This window comes from Theobroma cacao, chromosome 3, assembly GCF_053813885.1.
Source record: "Theobroma cacao isolate CCN51 chromosome 3, ASM5381388v1, whole genome shotgun sequence".
NCBI classification, from domain to species: Eukaryota; Viridiplantae; Streptophyta; class Magnoliopsida; order Malvales; family Malvaceae; genus Theobroma; species Theobroma cacao.
In genome coordinates this window covers 9,132,361-9,139,459 of record NC_142641.1, presented here as the reverse complement: position 1 = coordinate 9,139,459, position 7,099 = coordinate 9,132,361, and positions in this window count along the sequence as shown.

Sequence of the window (7,099 nt, the reverse complement as noted above, 5' to 3'; positions counted from 1 at the left end):
CTCTAGTCACTTAAACAGCTACTTTGTAATACATTCTAGTCATACACTTTAAAAGCCAAACTATTAACTTCTTTGTACAATAACTATTATCTCTTTTATTCTACATCTACCTAGAGTTAAAGAAGTACAAAATCCTACGAAAATATTACATGTCATTAGGATCATCATTTTAATATGATCTTATCAGAAGATTCTACTCCAAGTCCTTCTTAAGATCCTCTTTCGGGTTCTCCTTCTCTTGAGATTTTCTCCTTTGTTCCTCAATCCAGGCTTGTTGTATTCTCTTACGTTCCTTCTCACTCATTGGTGCAGCATTTCTTTCACAACCGAGAGGAAAATGTCGTACAACGTTCACCTTCCTACGGGGATAATTTGCAACAGTTACTTTCTCTTTATTCTTTTCTTGTTGTTCCTTTACATTCATCCCATAGCCTAGAGGATAGTGTCGAACAACTGACACGCCCTTCCTAGGATGAATACCTCCCCTTGCAATTACCTTCCTCGCCCATTCTCTATGGTACTCTTCAGGTTGTTTCAAAAGGAAATCTTTTACAATTTTCGAAGTATCGGAGCTGCTCTCACTTTCAAAATTCTCGCTACTCTCGAAGCTTTCCTTATTATGAAACCATTTGGATTACCTAGATCAGGGCGCCATTAGCTCCTGGCAGTGGAATCTAATGATCCCTCATTAGCACTATGAGGGGTATCGGGACTACCGCCTCTTCTAGACATGGTGTGTCTATCACCAACGCACCTCAAAACCTATACACAACCAAGTAGTAATTACTTAATCATTTACGCATCACCAAAGCAGGTAGGTTTCTATATGCAAATGCATGCATTCGACTTAACCTAACCTAACTTAACTCGGGGCCACACTGACACTGTAAATTTTAAAATAACTTTAAAACAACTTTAAATCCAAAAGCTCTGATTTTTAAAACCAAAACCTCTGATAGCAGTATAATTGTCACGACCCGAAACTCCCATCGAGCCCGTGACAACAGCCTTGATGTCCCGATAGACATTCATTACCCGAAATGTCAATCAAAACCTCGCAAGGCTTAACATCAGTTTTTCTCTCTTCCCCTATGAGTATTAGTTACTAAAATCATGTTTTGGGAGATTATAAACTATTTCCAAGTCAAAACAATAGAAAAATAATTTTTTCTCACAAGGGCATTTTGGTCATTTTTCCTTAAAAATTCTGAACCTGACTAAAAATGTAGTATTTGAGTGAAAAACACATATTTCATGTTCAGAAATAAGTTTAGATATCTAAAATATTCATTAAAAGTGAAATTATAACTATTTGAATATAATAAAAATATTTAATAAAATATTCTATTTTCTTATAAAACAATATTTGTAGAGTTATCGGTAAATAATTTTTGTAGCGTAAAAGCTAAATAAATTCATACATACTGTAATACAGATAACCAAAGTATAAAATTTCATTTATCGTGACACGTGGGCCCACGAACGACCAAAAGTATCAAAAGTGGTAAACCTACAGTTTCTGAGGATGCAAGTCCAACTGTAGCCCTTCACAAAGTGAGCTATCTACCGATTATCCTGAGCCTGAAATGGATGAAAAAAAGGGTGGTGAGATTATATAATCCCAGTGAGTAAATAAATACCATCTAAAATATCTAAAGCTGAGTAAATGAAGACAGATAAAATAGTTTAACATAAAAATGATTCTCAACATTTTGAACTCATTTTAATAAAATAAAATAGATTCATTTCACCAAAATAAACAACGAGGCTTATGATTTTCTGAAAAGTTTGGCTCGTGCCAAAATCATTCTCATACTCAGTTATCAGGGATACCTTGGCCGCGGGCTATCCCAACTGAGTCCGCCAAGGCTGTTAAAAGTCATGTACGCATAAAATCATGTTTTTATTTTGAAAACATAGCCGTTCCTTGGTGTTGGCTGAGTTCACCCTCACGTGGTGGTTTGGCGTGAAATGAACTCTAAAGTGTTAACCTCAGGGGTTATCCAACCACGCCTCTCATACTGAGGTATGAATATAATAGGGTTACCATGCCCCCTCTAATAGGTTGGTCCACAAAACCCGTCCACTGCAGCGACTAATCAATAACCCACTATAAAATAAAAATCCAATAAAATATAACAGCATGACATGGCAATTTTATCATTATCCAACCTATCAAGGCAAACAACAGTTTATACATTTTCAACACAAATACCAATTCAGCCATTCATGCCAATATTGCCATAAGCCAATCAATTAGAACCATAAATTCACAATACATCAAATGGTCTCCAATTACTCTATTTTCAAAGCCATCATTCAATTTCAAGACAATTTATAAAATTATTTCATCTAAACACATTTTGTTTATAAAACATAAAGATTTACCATTTAAACTCATTTTCCATAAAATCACAAAATCGGATAAAAACAACTTTAGATAATTAAGATGATAGTAAGGTTACTCACTATTTCGGGAGTCGAATTCTGAGTACTCCGATTCTTGATCCTCGGGTACTATCTCTTTACTTTTGTCAGAATGCTCACCACCTAGACATAATGCACAATAAGCCATTTACTACATTTGTGCTAAATTGTTATAAAACCAATTCAGGCTTTATACTAATGTATGAAATGGGATGCAAATTGTTCGGATTATCGTCTAAACACAATGTACTACACAAATTCAATTGTGTACCTAAATAAAATAGTATTGGCCTAATTCGATCTATCACTCGATTAATTGGCCAATATGTCCAATTCAACTCCAATAATTCCATTTTTCTCCCAATACTCCAAACCATTAAACACAAGTTAAATAACTTGAAATATGGCAAAATCATCCTCACATTTTCTCTTGAGAAATTCGGCCATGGTGGGTGCATCAATACTCTAATTTTTCCTACTTGATTCTCACACCATAGATCACTAACTCCTAACCAAATCACTTGAAATAAAATCAAAATCGTCATCAATATTCCACATGGAGAATTCGGCCAATGATGGGTGATGGGAGAAAATGAATTTTTCTTGTTGGCTTTTCATGCTACACATCACTAACTAACTAAAAACACTAAAATATCTTAAAATCTAACCAAATCAAGCATCAAAACTCCTTCCCCCATGTCCGGCCAGCAAGGGTATCCTCATGCAAACTTGATTCTCAACCATGAAAAATGAAAAGGAATGCATAAGAAAGGTAGATCACAAGCTAGAATTGAAAAATCTTACCTTTTGTCACTTGTTTCCTTGAATTTTCACACTTTTCCCTTGAATTTTTCCACCTAGGGTTTTTGTTCTTCTTTTCATCTTTTGTTCTTCCTTTGGCCGGCCATATGAAAAGAACTGGGCTGATTTTGTACTAATTTATAAGGAAAATAATAAATGGATGAGAATTTGACACATGTCACCATTCCATTGGTCCATGTGTCATACTTACCCATTAAGCAATCTCTCTCCACCATTTAAATTTTCTCAATTGTCCATGATAATATTGGGTAAAATACATGTGCTGGACAAGTGTTGGGTGGTGTAAAATTACAATTTTGTCCCTGAGGTGGCAAAATGACTATTTTGCCCTTATGCTCGGAAAAATGCCGAAATTAAAATTTTTCACTTTTCAAACTCAAAATATGTTCTAAATAGTCAATCTTGATCAAAAACTTCTTCCAACATTCCAATTTTAACCTCGGATGGCAAAATGACCATTTTGCCCCTAGATCATGAAAATTCCAATTTGACTCTAAATCGGTCCTCGAACTCCGAATCACCATTTTAAATCATTCTGGGGTTTTAAAATTCTCAATTTCAACTTAAAATCTCTATTTGGACTAGTTCGAGGCTTAATTCAACTTAATTGTACCATTTGGTACAATACCGTCCTTTAACAATTTTCAAGGTACCCAAGTAAGCAAACATAGTTTGTTATGTAGGAATGGCATAATAAACATATTGTCGAGCTGGGCTTGACAAATATAGTTCCAAAACTTATTAAGCAAGATGAACGTGGACAATATCCACTGTTCCTCTTGAGGGAGAGTATCAAAAATGAATAATCAATAAGTCTAAGGAATTCATAAATGGCTGAGAATCAAGTGAAGAAAAAGATGAAACAGGAAACAAAGAGAAAGAAATCAAGACTCAACAAAACTGAAGCCATATCAGGACACAAGGTGCTATAAACGCACCGTTTCACTTAAACACAACACTAAGGCAAGACTTCAATGTGAAACATATGATTTCACTAATAAGCTATTTTTAAATTTCTATTAAGTTAGTTAATTCAAGTTAGTTTAAAGCTTAAATATGTTTTTCTCTTTTTTTTGTCTTCTTTTGTAAATACTGTAGATATATAAACTGATGATTTCAGTATTGTACCTTATGAGGAAAAATTATTCAATGAGAATAGTAAGATATTCTCTCACCTTTCTCTGCTGTGCCATCACTGCTTTTGTACCATTTTTATCAATCTGTACCAAGTAAGGGTTTGATGGTTAAAGGCATGGATGATCAAAGGATCGGCAATGATGGTGGTTTGCCTAGGGGATGTTTGGATGAAAAAATTCAATGCCTTCAAATTCAAAAATACCAACGGTAGGTAAATTGGGTGTTTCAAGGGAAAGGAATCTTTAAAGAGTTTGAACTCTGTGACAAGTAGCTGAATTTTCAAATGAGATTTTGGTCGAGGATAATTATCTAAAGATTTAGATAATAAAAAGATAAGGTGGAAGCATCGAGCATTGATGCATGATCTTATAGAAGAGTAACATTGAAATATTTTTTCCTAATTAAAAAAAATAAAGAGAGAGAAGAAGGCAGTGTAGGATATAAAAGAATTGAGGCAGCTTTAATGCAAGAAAATAATGGACCAAGAAGGTAAAATGGAGAGAGAAAAAAAAGGCCTTTCAAACAAGGAGAAGAGCTATTTGGCTGTCAAAGTCTTTCCAAATGAAATGCTACATATTCAAGTGGGACCACATAGGAGTTTAGATATTTTTCTACTTTCAGTCAAAGTCTTGAGCAGTGGTTGTCACGAGTTAAGGAAGTTGAATTATTGTCGCAAATAACCATTCCCGAGGAGTAGTCCCAAAGCAATACAAAATTAGGCGTGGAAATTTTAAGTGGAAAAAATGCTGAATGAAAAAATAATTGGCAGACGATCAGGTCGCTAATGATTTTGTATGTTGAGAATGCAAACCATGGCCAGAACAATGGTGGAGTCAAGATTTTATATTTAAAAGTAAATAGTAAAAAATAATATTTATAAAATAATTATATTAAAAATTTAATATTTAATAAAAATATAAAATAATTTAAATGTAAAAAGTTTATATAAAAATTATATAAATAAATTTTAAAAATTATTCAAAAAATCAATTTTAATAATTTATTTAAAATAATTAACTAGCATAATCATAAATAATTTAATAATGACAATAATCTCAATTTCTAGATAAACTTAACAACAAACAAAAATTAACAAATATAATAACAAAAAGCTTAAGGAGATCAATCTCCTAAAAAAATTAAACATTATCAATAAACAATTCAATGGGGAAGCAATTTCCTGAATTAATCACAAAAATTAAGTACAATATCAATAAACAATTCAATGAGAAAGGAAACTCCTAATAAAAAACTTAATTATTCATAAGAATCTAACAGAAAAAAACACAAATCATTTATAGGAAAGCAATTAAGCAATCCCTAAATAAATAACTAATAACTAACTTTAGGTGCTTAATCAAATCATTGTTTTGTTACTTCCAACAAAAAATGACTAAAATGGTAAATCCTAAATCAAAATTTCCAAGTAGAAATTATTAAATAAAGAAAATTTAAAGTTGAAAATATTAAAAATAAATTAAGTAAGTAAATAAAACTTATCAATTATCATGACATGAACATTGAGATACTGATTAGAGGTTTTTTACATAGAGAATGTTGGCAAGCAAAAAAGTGTAAAAAAATGATTTTTTTTCTAAGTATTTAGTAAAAAGAAAAGAGAACAATAGGTGCTTGTTATGAGGTTTTTGAGAAGTGGGGTTTGAGAATAATTCTATTATAATAGGTTTTATTTTAGTCCTATTAAAATTAATTAACTAATTTTTGTGGTGCATCTCACCAAATAAAAAAAAATATTGTACAGGTAAAATTATAAAATTTCAAAAAATAAAAGTTTGTTAGAAAAATTTTAAAATTTTTATACTGGCGAAATTATAAAATTTCAAAGAAGTAGAGGTAAGTTCTAAAAATTTTAAAATTGTTGGGGGGTGGGGGCCCCACTAGCCCCCCTTCCCATTTGCCTCTGATGACGCAAAAATTGGGGAAGAACTTGAGGTGGCTAGTTTGATTAAAAAAAAAACGGACGAGGTCAACCACATGGGAAGAGAGGAGGTTAGAGAAATTGGTATAAAAAGGGTGCTGGTGGTTGAATGTTAAGTAGAAACAAAACCTTTAGAGAGGTTGTAAACGAGTTAAATCAAAAGAATGACTACTACGTAACTTTTGAACTGATTTTGATGGAAGTAGAGATTGTATGTGTTGGACTTATGCCATTAAAAACGAATTTTATTATTTATTTATTAGATAAATAAATTGCTACATCAATTATTGATTTCATATATATTATATTTTAATGATATTTTATTTATTTATGACATATATGATATGATCATAAATTATTTGGTAACATTGTAGAAAAACTATGCTAATAGTTGATGAACTATTAAGTAGGGAGTTATAGTTCTTTAGTTCCTTGTTTACCAAAATTATTATAGGCTAAATGTGATAAACTATTTTAAAACTTACACTTGTTATGTCTCTATAAAAAAGATAGAATGTTTTAACTCTAGCATTGGGGTAGTGATCTTAAAGCAAATAAGTGACTGTAGTGTATGAGATACTTTTATCGAATAGGGTCCAATTAAAGAGCTCTATATAAGTCTGTCACTATCAATAATTAAAAAGAGCTCTATTACAATTTATTAATTGTTTTTAGACTTGAGAGCTCAATATAATTTATTTAGTATATATATGACTTGATGTTACCAATAGCTGATACTGAATTTAAAGGCTATACCTTGGTATGTTGGGTTAT